General features: G+C 35.3%; 1 long non-coding RNA gene across 1 annotated transcript; it reads right to left on the bottom strand.

Annotated features, from left to right (window-relative positions):
- Nucleotides 1–3306: 3306 nt before the first annotated feature.
- On the bottom strand, nucleotides 3307–3987 carry LOC125499644 (uncharacterized). Its single transcript, XR_007276626.1, has 2 exons — nucleotides 3886–3987; nucleotides 3307–3703 (listed from the first exon to the last, which is right to left on the bottom strand). It is a non-coding gene; the product is annotated as an uncharacterized LOC125499644 (long non-coding RNA).
- Between the last annotated feature and the right edge of the window lie 10494 nt (nucleotides 3988–14481).

The raw sequence follows: 14481 nt of genomic DNA, 5'->3' as shown, positions 1-14481 counted from the left end.
GATACATTAATTAAGTATATGTCTTTCTGTTGGATAGGAAATAGTACATGTTATGAGATATTAGTCATATCTTGGAGATGATTATTATGTATGAGATATCTACTAGTTTAGAAAATCAATTGTGTTAGTTAGATATCTGGTTATTATATTAGTTATACAAGAAATTTAAGTAGGATTTTTTTATAAAGATAATATTTTTCATCCAATAATTACTATGTACGTGAATTTTACATTAGTTTTTTTCATATGTCATATTTTATTATTTCTTTGGATGCACTGTCGGACATTGAGTTTGATCTTCACTTGAGTACATACTTCATTATCTTAGAAATCTTGCTGATAACTTTGGTTTATTCTATTAATAGTCTCATATGCACGCGATGCGTGCGAAAACATATTAACATTAATATTGACATTGAAAGCACTAAATGTACTTATACTATTTTATTGTAGTTTAATTTGATCATTCACAATATATTTTTTTCAATGTGATAAATGAACTTGTACCAGAATGTACTATAAATTGATATTATTGGATGATATATGCTAATATCTTTAATATATGTGTAATTCATTGCGTAACATTATATTGAGAAATTGAATGGTATAAGCCTATTTCTTTGATATATTTGAATTACGAATATATTTTTAAATAATGATGAGATGGATTATCCCAACTAACACAAACAACCACTATGAGCCTTTAATAAATAAAATGATAAATTTATCCTAATCGGCACAAATAAATTATAAAAGGAAGTTTGGTATGTTTATGTTAATGTATGTTCTTTGAAATTGTGATTGCAATTGGAAGTTTAGTTAGAAAAAACTTTGTAAGTTCTTACTTTTAATTGTTGAAAATTGTTTTAGTTAGATTAGATTAATTTTCAATCAAAAATATCTCTTTTAAGCATATTTTTTTTAAAAATATATTATGTGTACATTACATTTTATTATAAGCTAGGTAATGTTAAGTTTTCTTATTACTTATCACACAAAAATATAGATTAAGAAGGAATTGAATATTTTTGATAAGTGAAGGGTAAAAAAGTGATCTTATAAGAAGACACAGTAGCTCACCCTTTGGCTTATATAATAGAGATAATTAAATTTTGTTCCCCTTTGGCGTGCACTAGCATGCAAATACTTCACAATGAGGTCTACTTATAATATACTTATAAACTAGTGAGTGTCGCGTGGATGTCATGGAGGATATCCCGGTTTGTTACATTTTGTAACTTTTTGTCAAGTGATTAAAAATTGACGTAATGACATTATATGTAATTTCATAATTTTTGAAAAATGAATTCTTAAAGTTTGGGATGAAAGCAAACTTAACTTTCTATAAGGAATTGGAGTAAGAGTTTAGGTTTATAATAGTCTTGTTATTATCATAAAAAGCGTTAGGTATCTTATCACTTGTTCAAATCTTTTAATGAGATATAATTATAAGACCTTATGATATTTTATTTTGAAATACCAAACAATGGTATTGTGTAGGATTAATGGTTAAACTTTCACCTTTCGTTTCAAAGATCACGTGCTCGACACTTGTAATACTACACAACATTAATTTTTTTTTTAATTAAGGGTTTGACTTGAAATAAAATATCTGCATTAGAGCCTTATAGGAGAATGCCACGTGGCACACAAACTTTCTTTAGAAAATCTTTTAATATATTAGTATAAACATATCACTTATTCATTTAATTTTGTAATTAGTAGTAGACTAATGATTATCATATTATGTGGCTTGATTAAAAGAAAGACTTGATATGAAAAGGGTTTATCATTACTTTATGATTACTTTATTAATGCAATTATTATTAAGATTTTTATAAAATTGGGTGTTTTGAGATTATACCACATTCGTTTACGATACAATATAATTAGGATTAATAGACAACTTTTATTTAATCTTGGTCGTTGCTAAATACATCCTCACTTTACTAAAACAACCCTACAAAATATCTAAAATACCCTTTGCCTCAAAACCCATTTCTCTCTCTAACTACTCTCTCCACTCCTCTCTCTCTCTATCTTCCCTCTTCGTCCTCTTCAGATTTCCATAGATTTTAACCTCTTCGTCCTCTTTAGATTTTCATAGATTTTAACCTCTTCGTCCTCTTTAGATTTCCATAGTTTGAACAAATTGGGGCGATTACCATAGATTTTTCATAATTCTCTCTCCATCTCTCCATAATTCTCCTTTCTCTCAATCTTTCTCCATACATTTTCATTCGATGAAACCAAGGCTGAGATTTTCATGAGTGATTGTGTTCTTGGCTTCGTGCAATGCGATTAGGTGCCCATTTTAACCAAATTTCACGACTTTGGAGCAAATCGGTTCGTCTTCTATTTTTCTTTTTGAAAATTTCTGCAATTTGTTTATGCGATTGCTGTGTTTTTCTGATTTTATTACCAATATTATTTGAAAATAAAATACATCGATTTCATGATTTATTCTAATTCAATTGTCACAATGGACGATAATAGTCAGTTCAAATTCCACACATTACTCACTCTGTTTCTTTTTAATATATACATTTTATACTCTGACGTAATTTACGTACTTTCTCCATTTTATTAGTTCTACCAATTTGACTTTGACAATATTCACAAATTCTACTTTGACCTCTTTATATCCCTATATACATTTTTATAATATCAACTATCTTACAATTTTTCTTACACCTAACAAAAAGATGTAATTGTTCACAATTGTGCGTTAACAAACAAAATGGAAGAACTAGGAAAAGAAGGAAATATTTCACTTTAATCATCATTTGCGATTTATACATAAGAAAAAATATGATGACATAGAATCTTATCAGATTCATCTCGCCATCTATGTAGGAAATACCAAATTGTTGCTTTTATATAATTAAAAATATTTCTAGTCAAAATTGTGAGTACCAAGCATAAGTCATATTATTGCAAATTTAAAAAGAAACAAAGCTAGTACAAAATTAGTTAAACCAAGCGAAATAGTACGAAGTGTCATGAGTTACTATGGTTGGGCGAGTCGAAGGCCAACCTGCCTCATTAATTCAACGTAAAAACTTTAGATTGCATCCACAATAGTACCTTTCAATATAACCCTAATATGCCACGAGTTACCTCAATACTAATATGCCATGAGTTACCTCAATACTATGACAAACATCTACATCGATCAAACAAGTAATAACAAATCTACGTCGATCAAATGAGATAATAACACAAGCCAAAGGCACTTGTAAATGAATGAACAACTAACGAACAGGTATATACATTCCGAAGAACCTCAAACTTCAAAGCAGACTATGATTCGAAAGAATAATTTAATATTGACAAGAAAAACAATTCATACAATTTCTTTCCACTCACCACCACATAACCACCTCCCACCAGCGTCAAACAAGAGGGTGGACACCAAAAACTATATTTCTAAACCATAATGCCACAAATGGATACACCCACACAAACGAATTGCATTTTCACACCATACACAAAATACACAACAATGAATTTGGAACACTATCAAAACTCCATATTGAAGACATCATTGGCTAGCATCTATAGGGGCTCCCGTTCTAGCTTGTGAGATGCGGTTAGCATAAATTATTACCAAGTGCAATTGGGTACTATTAAGTCCCTCTAGATATGGCAGGAATGCTTTCCCGAGCATGATATAGATGTCCACCAGACAGAATACAACTGTCTGTAAGAGAATTATTTAAAGGTGAGACATCAGAAAATAACATCTTCAACTCATCTGAGGGGGAAGGATCCGAAGATGTAGGTTTCGAAAACCCTAAACCCTAAACCCTGAGACTTTTGGTAAAGGGAAATCCGCCCCCACCCAAAAATTTTGAAAAAAAGAAGATCCTGAGACTTTTTTACCTTGCGGACATCAGCACTTTGATTTCCAAATGCATCAAAAAGAGCTGGTAAGAAAGAGGGCAACTCTGCCATGAGTTCTTCTTGAGACAACCTGCCCACAAGTTGAAGAAACCAAATAAAGCATTATATTACATCTGACCAATAAATTTTTGGTGGGGAAAGCAATAGTCCCTGACAGCAATTCCAATTAGAAAGTAAATGACGAAGCTAAAGTAGGAGAATAGCAAAAAAATAAAGAGTTCAAGTCATTGAATGAAAGGGGAATGGAATCAAATGGAGGGGTGAAATAGTAACAAAACTTGTTACTTGAGGGGAAAGGAAAGTAAGGGAAATCCAATCATCACCAAATAATGGTGATGGATTGAGGAAGGCAGACCCAGACAAAAGAAAGGGAATTTGATTCGGTATCTTAGAGCCTAAAACATTGAGCTAAACATGTTCTTAGGTTGTTACATAGATCGGCCAAAGAATATTTTCCCCATAAGGTTGCCCCATTGAGTTTGGAATTTGGATTGCTTTGTAAATTTTCGATGGGTGAAATTGATAAAACACAAAATTGGTGGGACCATGTAGAGTAAATGTGAGAGTAACGTATATTGACCATCCCACATGAAAAGTTAAACAGTGAAAAGTCTCCAATGAGGAGGTTTTCCATAAGCTTCCAAGAGCTTCCAAAGAATAAAAACCCAGACAGCAAAATAAATTTCAAGAAATATTTGTGCCATAAAGCAGTGAACACACAACAGAATGTGTTTTCACCTCAGACAAAGTCAAATGAATAATACACAATTCAGTGAACTAGTGAAAAAGGAATCAACACCACAGAACATGCCTAGGGCAAGGTCTTCCAATTTCCAACTATCTGGGTAAAGTGTGATTGCCTTTCTTATTAGTTATCAATTCAAATTCTCATAATCCTCCGAGTAAGCATAGCGCCAAGAGCATCACAATTTACTATCCTTATTGAACATTGAGTTTTTTCTATAAACAAAAACACGCGCTAATTGATCCCTTAGTTTTAGAAAGCGGGCCTTGGAGCGCCTAGGCGACGAAGTGAGAAAAACCTCATCAGAAGAGCTAGGCGAAGCACCCTACGAGAGACGCAAGGAGGCGCGCGCCTTTCGGAAGGCGCCAGGCGATTCGTCTTGGACGCTTACTTGGAAAACGAGAGAGAGAAAAGGATATTCAAGTTTAGAACTAGAAATCATCAAATTTTCTGTTATATTAAAATTTATCCATGCTTTAGGAGTTACATTCGAGCAAGTCGATCATTTAATTGCATAAATTTGCTTCAATTTGAATCCTAAATCAAAAATCCCCAATTTTATGAAACCTTAATTCTCAGAATTTGATAAAAGTTGACAATCGAAGGTCAATCTTCATGACAGTGAGTGCCGACTAGACTCCCCCATGGTTACTGGCGGTTTAAATATACGGTAGAAGACGCCAGTAAAGCAGTTTGGCAAATCAGCCAGCTAGCTTCTCTTCGAACTTTTCGTTAGGGTTCCAACTGCAGTGAACATGGGAAGTTAATTACTTTATTGTGAATTGTGAGCTGTACCCCACTCCCAAGATGAGGAATAGTGAGTTCACGTGTTCCTTTTCTCTTTTTCTCTCTTTTTATTTGTCTTTTTTTTTCTTCGTTCTTTTATCTTTTTCTTTTTTCTTCACATCTCCTCTCTCTTTCTGTGCTCACTTCTGCTACACTTTTTTATTTTCTAGACAAACCTCACTTCTTATCCTGTATCCTTGGCATTGTTCAGAATTTTTTTAATTAACAGTAGGTGGTATATTTTTTAATAGCTAATAATATACAATCAACAGATATGTTTTTTAATCACAGCAGCCAATACTTGGTTAATTGTTGTGTTTTGAGTATAAAATATGCTTTATAATTTTTTTAAGGTTTATCACTAAAGGGCGCCTCGCCTTAAAAAAAAAATTACAGGTGATCTCAATTTGCGATCACCCACTCAAATTTGAGATCACCTAATTCAACCTTAGACACTATTATACAGAAGAGTCCCCCGACAAACTGGGCAAGATCCTGAATGTGATAGTACAGGTGATCTCAATTTGCGATCACCCACTCAAAGTTCCTATCTTTCTTCGAATAAGCACAAAGAAAAGAAAATGTCCTAACCTTTCAAACAAAACATTGTGTTTCTCTTACCCCCAAAGAAGAAAAATTAAGCCTTTAAAACTAGACATCCAGATCCAGTTTTTGCACTAGACTAATTCGATTCCTTGATCATAAATGGAGCTTGTGTAGGAACTTAGATGCATAATGCGGAAAATCAAGTATCAAATACTTGTACATCTATCCCAAGATCATTGCATAAATTAGTATGAATCAAACATTAGTATAGAATTATACCTTTGATGCGTATGTTCCTCTTTTCACCAAACTTCTAGTGGAGATCACCTTAGAACATCAAGCGTCGTTCCTCTAATGCTGGTCCACGAACAACACTTGGATCACCACGTGTGCTAGTACAGAAGAGAGAAAAACACTCTCTTATTTTGTGGTGGTGGCCGAAAATGAGTGTAAAAAGACTAAGGGAAAAATCAAATTTTTCACTCTAGAAGTTGTAAAGTATGTACACCTTTGTAACCCCATATCATTATATAAGGTGGTTACAAAAGAGGTGTTTCATGAGGCTTTATTTTGCCTCATAATGTCATACATTATGAGCCTAATAAACTCATGAGTTACAACTCTTCCCATCCATCATCAAACCGCGCAACCCATTTCACAAATGGATTTGGGTAAATATCCAAATGTCATTACTCGTGTGACCTCATAGGACTCAATGATATTAGTAGTTGACCCTAATCATATTGTCCAACAAATCACAATTAGCTTCTAGCAAAACGTTGTGATCATCTAATATTATTGAATATATTATCTCCATACTTATCCTAATATTATTTAGTTTATTACACTTGATCGAGGACAAAATCCTTCAATCTCCCACTTGTCTAAGAACAAGTGTGTAACCTTCAAACTCCTTAAGTCGCTTAATGTCTAACTTGATGATATGATAACATCATATGTTCATCATACCAATATTCAAGTCGTTCCTTGAAATCTGAGTTCGAACTGTCGAAACAAATGATTAACTTCTTAATCCATTTGAGCACGGCCATGCATTTTCCAGTTCTTCTCTTCAAGGGCCAAGACACCAATCCATACACTTTAGGAGGACTTATCCAATCTTGTATGACCAAAGCTCCCACTCAATTCATAGCAATTCCGATCGCTGCTTTTATAACCTCCTTTTACGGCAGGCGTTTTGCAGCGTCAAAAACATACTAATCCTTAAGTAAGAACAGTGTCATACTCATGTCAAAGGAATCCACTAAACATATTAATAAGAGTCTCATAAACCTTTTAGAGAACTCCCACTAGGTCTGCCCAGCGTGTATCAACTATACAAGCCTATGCAAATGACTAGACATCTCCATGTCCCTATAGCCCATGAAACTGCGCTATCAATCAACTTGCAATCTAGTCCATGAAACTGAATCATTTACGTTCAACTTAATGATTCGAACTAGGGACTAAGGTATATTATAACTCTGTTCACTGATAGAGTTCCATTTGTCAAATCACGTATTTGACAATCCTATCAAACGTTATAAAATACTTTGAACGTTTTATTTAATACTAAACCAAGATTAAATAAGAACAAAACTTTTATTGATAAACATAAACATCATATCAAAGCGAGTAATTATAACTGTGAACTAATTAAAAGTAAATAGTACGCAATTAAACCCACTCTCCTATATGCTTAAGCCCTATAGCCCTAGTATGACTCTCATGTTTGGGCTGTGGCAAAGGTTTAGTCAAAGGATCAGCGACATTGCTATCCGTATGAACCTTGCAAACTATTACATCCTTTCTCTCAACAATTTCTCGAATGAGATGAAACTTTCTAAGTACATGTTTACATCTTTGATGTGATCTTGGTTCCTTAGACTGAGCTATGGCACCATTGTTATCACAATGTAAAACAATACCATCTCCAACACTAGGCACTACTCCTAGCTCCAGAATGAACTTCTTCATCCAAACGGCTTCCTTTGCTGCATCTGCCGCAGCAATGTACTCAGCTTCTTTGTAGAATCAGCAACAGTGCTTTGCTTTGAACTTTTCCAGCTCATGCCCCTCCATTTAGACAAAAGATGAAACCAATTGGGATCGGAAATCATCTTGTCAGTTTGGAAGCTCGCATCTGTGTAACCCTCAACAATTAACTTACTTTCACCTCCATACACTAAGAAATTATCCTTAGTCCTTCTCAAGTACTTTAGGATATTCTTAGCTGCACTCCAGTGTGCGTCACCTGGATTTGATTGGAATCTGCTACACATGCTCAAGGCATATGAAACATCTGGGCGAGTACAAATCATGGAGTACATAATGGACCCTATAGCTGACGCATAAGGAACATTACTCATTCGCTTAATCTCATCAGGCCCAGAAGGACACTGAGTCTTGCTAAGCGACACTCCATGTTGCATGGGTAGGAAGCCTCTCTTAGAGTTTTCCATGTTGAACTTAGTGACGATCTTATCTATATAAGTTCGTTGGCTAAGTCCGATCATCCTCTTAGACCTATCCCTATAGATCTTGATCCCCAAAATGTACTCAGCGTTTCCAAGGTCTTTCATAGAAAAACAACTTTTTAACCATTCCTTGACTGACTCAAGCATGGGAATGTTGTTTCCTATGAGAAGTATGTCATCTACATACAAGACCAAGAGACTATGTTACTCCCACTTTCCTTCTTGAAACACAAGACTCTTCTCGTTTTTAAGAAAACCAAACTCTTTGATTGCCTCATCAAAACGAAGATTCCAACTCCGTGATGCTTGCTTCAATCCATAAATGGATTTTTGAAGCTTACATACCCTCCTAGGATTTTCTGGATCCACAAAACCCTCCGGTGTGTCATATACACATCCTCTTTCAAGAACCCATTCAAGAAAGCGGTTTTGACATCCATTTGCCAAATTCGTAATCTAAAGGCGCATCGCTAGGAGTATCCGAAGGATTTAAGCATGGCTACCGTGAAAAGTTTTGTCATAGTCTATACCATGAACTTGCTTGAACCCTTTTGCAACCAACCTTGCTTTGTAAACCTGAATATTACCATCCTTGTCTGTTTTCACTTTGAAAACCCATTTGCAACCAATAGGTGTAACCCCATCGGGCAAATCCATCAAGTCCCATACTTGATTTTCAGACATGGATGCCATTTCGGACCTCATGGCTTCAAGCCATTTTTCGGAGTCTTCACTCATCAAAGCTTGCTTGTAAGTAGTAGGTTCCTCAAATTCTAAAATCATTATCTCAGAATTTTCGGTTAACAAGAAATCAACAAACCTCTTGGTTGGTATTCTTGTTCTACTAGACTTACGAGGGCTGCAACAGGAGAAATTTTCTTCTCAACAATTTGAGAATTTTCGCACGAATTAGATTCGAGTGGGACAGTAGGAGGTTCGTGTACGGGATGCACGTCCTCCAACACTTGGTCAGTTATGGGAGAAGATTCCTCCAAAGGAGGAACTACTTCAAGCCCAACATCTGGCTCTTGTGTCGTTGTCTCTAACATAGGATGAACTATGTCCATTTGTTGCTCTTCTCGAACTTCTTCGAGAAATACATTACTCCCACTTGCCTTTTTGGAAATAAAATCTTTTTCCAAAAAGACACCACGACGAGCAACAAACACTTTGCCCTCAGTGCGATTGTAGAAGTAATAGCCCTTGGTTTCCTTGGGATAACCCACAAAGAAACACTTATCTGATTTAGGGGCGAGTTTATCTGAAAGTAAACGCTTTACATAAACCTCACATCCCCAAATACGTAGAAAAGACAAGTTTGGAACTTTTCCACTCCATATCTCATATGGTGTCTTATCCACTGCCTTTGATGGAGTTCTATTAAGTGTGAAAGTAGCAGTTTCGAGAGCATATCCCCAGAAGGATATTGGAAGATCAGCAAAACTCATCATAGACCGAACCATATCAAGTAGAGTTTGGTTCCTCCTTTCGGAAACACCATTCAACTGAGGTGTTCCAGGTGGAGTTAGTTGTGAAAGAATTCCACAACTCTTCAAATGATCACTAAACTCTTGGCTCAAATCTTCACCACCACGATCGGATCGCAGTGCTTTGATGGTTTTGCCAAGCTGGTTTTGGACTTCATTCTGGAATTCTTTGAACTTTTCAAATGATTCGACTTATGCTTCATTAAATAGACATATCCATATCTACTTAAATCGTCCGTAAAAGTAATGAAGTATCCAAACCCTCCCCTAGCTTTTGTGCTCATTGGTCCACATACATCAGTATGTATTAGGCCCAATAGATCACTGGCTCTTTCACCCTTTCCAGTAAAAGGTGACTTTGTCATTTTACCCATTAAACATGATTCACACACATCAAATGGCTCAAAGTCAAAGGATGTTAGAAGTCCATCTTTATGCAACTTCTGAATGCGTTTCGCGTTTATGTGTCCTAAACGACAATGCCATAAGTAAGTAGGATTAGTATCGCTTGATCTATTTTTTTGTGTCTATGTTAAGGACATCTTTGTCTAAGTCTAGGTAATATAGACCATTAGACCTCTTAGCAGTGGCATAAAACATTGAATTCAAATAAACAGAGAAACAACCTTTCTCAATTGTAAATGAAAACCCTTCATTATCCAAAACAGGAATAGAAATAATGTTTTTGGTAATAGCAGGAACATAATAACAATTATTAAGCTCTAATATTAATCCAGAAGGCAAAGGTAGACTATAAGTCCCAACTGCAACGGCTACAACTCTTGCACCATTTCCAACTCGCAGTTCCACCTCTCCTTTAGCCAAAGTTCTACTCCTTCTTAGTCCCTGCACATTCGAAGTAATGTGAGAAACACAACCGGTATCAAATACCCAAGAAGTAGAGGTTGCTAAATTAATGTCAATGACATAGATACCTGAAGAAGAAGCCCCAGACTTCTTATCCTTCAAGTACTTTGGGCAGTTACGCTTCCAATGACCTATTTGATCACAATAGAAGCACTTGGCATTTGCGGCCACCTTTGGCTTTGCCTTTGCCTGTGGCTTAATAGCAGTCTTAGTGGCAACTTGCTTGCCCTTATCTTGTTTTTTGCCAGCCCATTCCTTCTTAAAACCCTTTTCCTTTTGAACCATAAGAACTTCCTTCTTAGGTGCAATAGTGATGTTTTGCTCGGCAGTCATGAGCATCCCATGCAACTCAGCAAGGGTTTTCGACACCCCGTTCATATTGAAATTAAATCGAAACGTATTGAACCCCTTATGAAGTGAGTGCAGAATGATGTCAGTAGCCAACTCTTGGCTATAAGGAAAGCCCAACCTCTCCATGGCTTGAAATAACCAATCATTTCGAAGACATGAGTGGCGACCGGCTTGCCTTCAACTAACGAACACTCAAGAATAGCCTTGTGAGTTTCATACCTCTTATCCGAGCTTGTTGTTGAAACATGGTTTTCAACTGTCGATAATGCTATAGGCATCCAAGCTTGCAAACCTCTTTTGAAGGCTTGGTTCCATAGCCGCTAGCATAAGGCAAGTAACAATTACTGACCTTTCTGCAACGGCCTTATGGGCCTCTTTCTCACATCAGTAGAGGTAGTAGTTAAAACTGGGATCGGGGTTTCAAGAACATCCTCTCGACCTTCGGACCTAAGAACAATTCTTAGATTCCTTTCCCAATCAAGGAAGTTGTTCCCGTTCAATTTATCCTTCTCAAGGATTGAACGTAAGTTAAAAGGTGAATTATTGTTGTTACCAGACATGATATCTACATAGAAGATGCAAAAAGTAATAAGTATGTTTATCATAATAGCTTTTAACAAATTTTAAACACTTTAAAATAAAAGCTATGCACTTGACCAATTTTAATGTGTCCCTTTTGAATCAAGTGGTTCTAAGATCCTATCAAACATGATTTATAAGTGGACTTTGGCCTCAACTTAAAACCAAGTTTAAAAGGTAAGTAACTCCTTTACTAATTACAACATTTGTAATTCTTAGTTAATGGGTGTTTGCTAAGGTGATTACGCTCCCAGGTAAGGAAGTTACCCACAACGTTGGGGAGAGCCTTCCTAATCCTAGACAGAGCATGTCACCCAAACACAAAACCCATAAACTTTGCTACAAAATCCAAAACCGTTTTGATGATTTTATTGGGCCAAACCAAACTAAACTTGCAAATTTCGGAAATTTACTCTACTTAGCCCAAGATTGAAAGTAACACTCTGCTTTGGCAGAACCTATTACTAATAATCAAGTTTTAGTAGGTGTTTATTTGGAATAGCAAAAACCCAATATTTTATTTAAGGGACCTAAGTAAATTATTATGTTGATTTAATTACTAGTGAACATTTAAATAATTAAATCACAATCATAATAAACTTAGAAAGCATTTAAAAGCAATATTTAAATGCATAAAATAAAATGTGATCCTAGTATGGCCCCTAAACCTAAAGACTACTCTTTATGGCTCCCTTGTTGATTCACTATGGATCTCCATCCTTGTGCTTCATAGGATAAGATTGAATCACCATTCTTCTTATTAATACTTGAATAAATATTTTTGAAATTATAAACTATAATATTACAAAAAATACCAACGATGCGTAGATCGTATTTAGATTACAAAAATACATTAACGATACGCAGATCGTATTTTCTATCCAAGTTTTGGGCCATACTAGTCACCGCATGCATTCATAATATCATATATACAAAACATGCATTTTAATCAACTATTAAAAATAAATTATCATGTTTTAACAACTTTAAAACATAATAATGTCATGAAGATTTAATCACACATTAAATCCTATGGTTGGTACCTTAAGACAAAATTTAATCATGTTAGAATTTCGTCTCACAAAGGCTTTAAAATATTAATCTAACAAATTTAATCATATTAAACTTAAAGAAAAATTAAAGCAATTGTAGGCACCACATATAATTTAATCATATTAAAAAAAAACTTAACATGATGACTAACCACATAAAAAGGCATGGAAGAATTAATCAACTATTAATACTAACAACCTAAAAAGTAATTAACATCATAAAGAAAATAATAATAATAATAGTTACTAACTCCTTAGTAACCCCCTTTAAAATTAACTAGTCAATTATCACATATAATTAACTAATAAAATTAAAGCTCATTATTTTAATTCAATTATGACTTAAATATAAAATTAATCACCATTAATTAATTAATTTGCAAATTTGAAAATACTCAAAAACAAATTATTTTTTCCTTTTTCTTTAAAAAAAAAAAATTGGAAGCTGCCAAGGCAGCAGTGCATCACCACTGCCACCTCAGCAGCGTCCCTCCACCGTGCAAACAACCTCGGAAATTTCGGCCACCGCGTCGCTGGCAACGGCGACCGCCACCGAAGACCGGCGGCAGCCTGTGCTGGGCAGCGCAGGACGTGACCCGCGCGCAGGCAGCAACCATGCCCAGGGCACGGAGCGACGCGCGCGACTTGCTGCGGCCAGCGACGCACCACGCCGGTGAACCCGCCGGCGGAACGTCTGCCACCACGCCGGTCTAATTTCCGGCGGCCCTCCCCTTTCCTCTCAATTATCAACAACCATTGTGCATAATTGAAGGGAGGTTACAACAAATTGATTTGGGGAAAAAATTAGGGTTCATATTATTTTGCTTTTTAAAAGAAAAAACATAAACTAACACACAAAATCTGATATTTTGTGATGTGAGATTTCAATTTTGAGTATAATATATATTTACATATACATAAAAATCCAATTTTTATGTTTCCAATCAATTAATATCGCAATATTAATCTTGCAAATAAACTCATATATAAAGCCCTCCCTTAATTGAATTTAAAAATGAAATAAAACATGCATCAACATGATCCTATTATCTATGCAATAGGCTAACTGATACCACTGTAGGAACTTAGATGCATAATGCAGAAAATCAAGTATCAAATACTTGTACATCTATCCCAAGATCATTGCATAAATTAGTATGAATCAAACATTAGTATAGAATTATACCTTTGATGCGTATGTTCCTCTTTTCACCAAACTTCTAGTGGAGATCACTTTAGAACGTCAAGCGCCGTTCCTCTAATGTTGGTCCACGAACAACACTTGGATCACCACCTATGCTAGTACGGAAGAGAGAAAAACACTCTCTTACTTTTGTGGTGGTGGCCGAAAATGAGTGTGAAAAAGACTAAGGGAAAATCAGATTTTTCACTCTAGAAGTTGTAAAGTATGTACACCTTTGTAACCCCATATCATTATATAAGGTGGTTACAAAAGAGGTGTTTCATGAGGCTTTATTTTGCCTCATAATGTCATACATTATGAGCCTAATAAACTCATGAGTTACAACTCTTCCCATCCATCATCAAACCGCGCAACCCATTTCACAAATGGATTTGGGTAAATATCCAAATGTCATTACTCGTGTGACCTCATAGGACTCAATGATATTAGTAGTTGACCCTAATCATATTAGTCCAACAAACCACAATTAGCTTCTAGCAAA

Source organism: Beta vulgaris, chromosome 7, assembly GCF_026745355.1.
Source record: "Beta vulgaris subsp. vulgaris cultivar EL10 chromosome 7, EL10.2, whole genome shotgun sequence".
Classification (NCBI taxonomy): domain Eukaryota; kingdom Viridiplantae; phylum Streptophyta; class Magnoliopsida; order Caryophyllales; family Amaranthaceae; genus Beta; species Beta vulgaris.
Note: the sequence above shows the minus strand (reverse complement) of the source record. Positions and strands in the feature narration are given on the sequence as shown.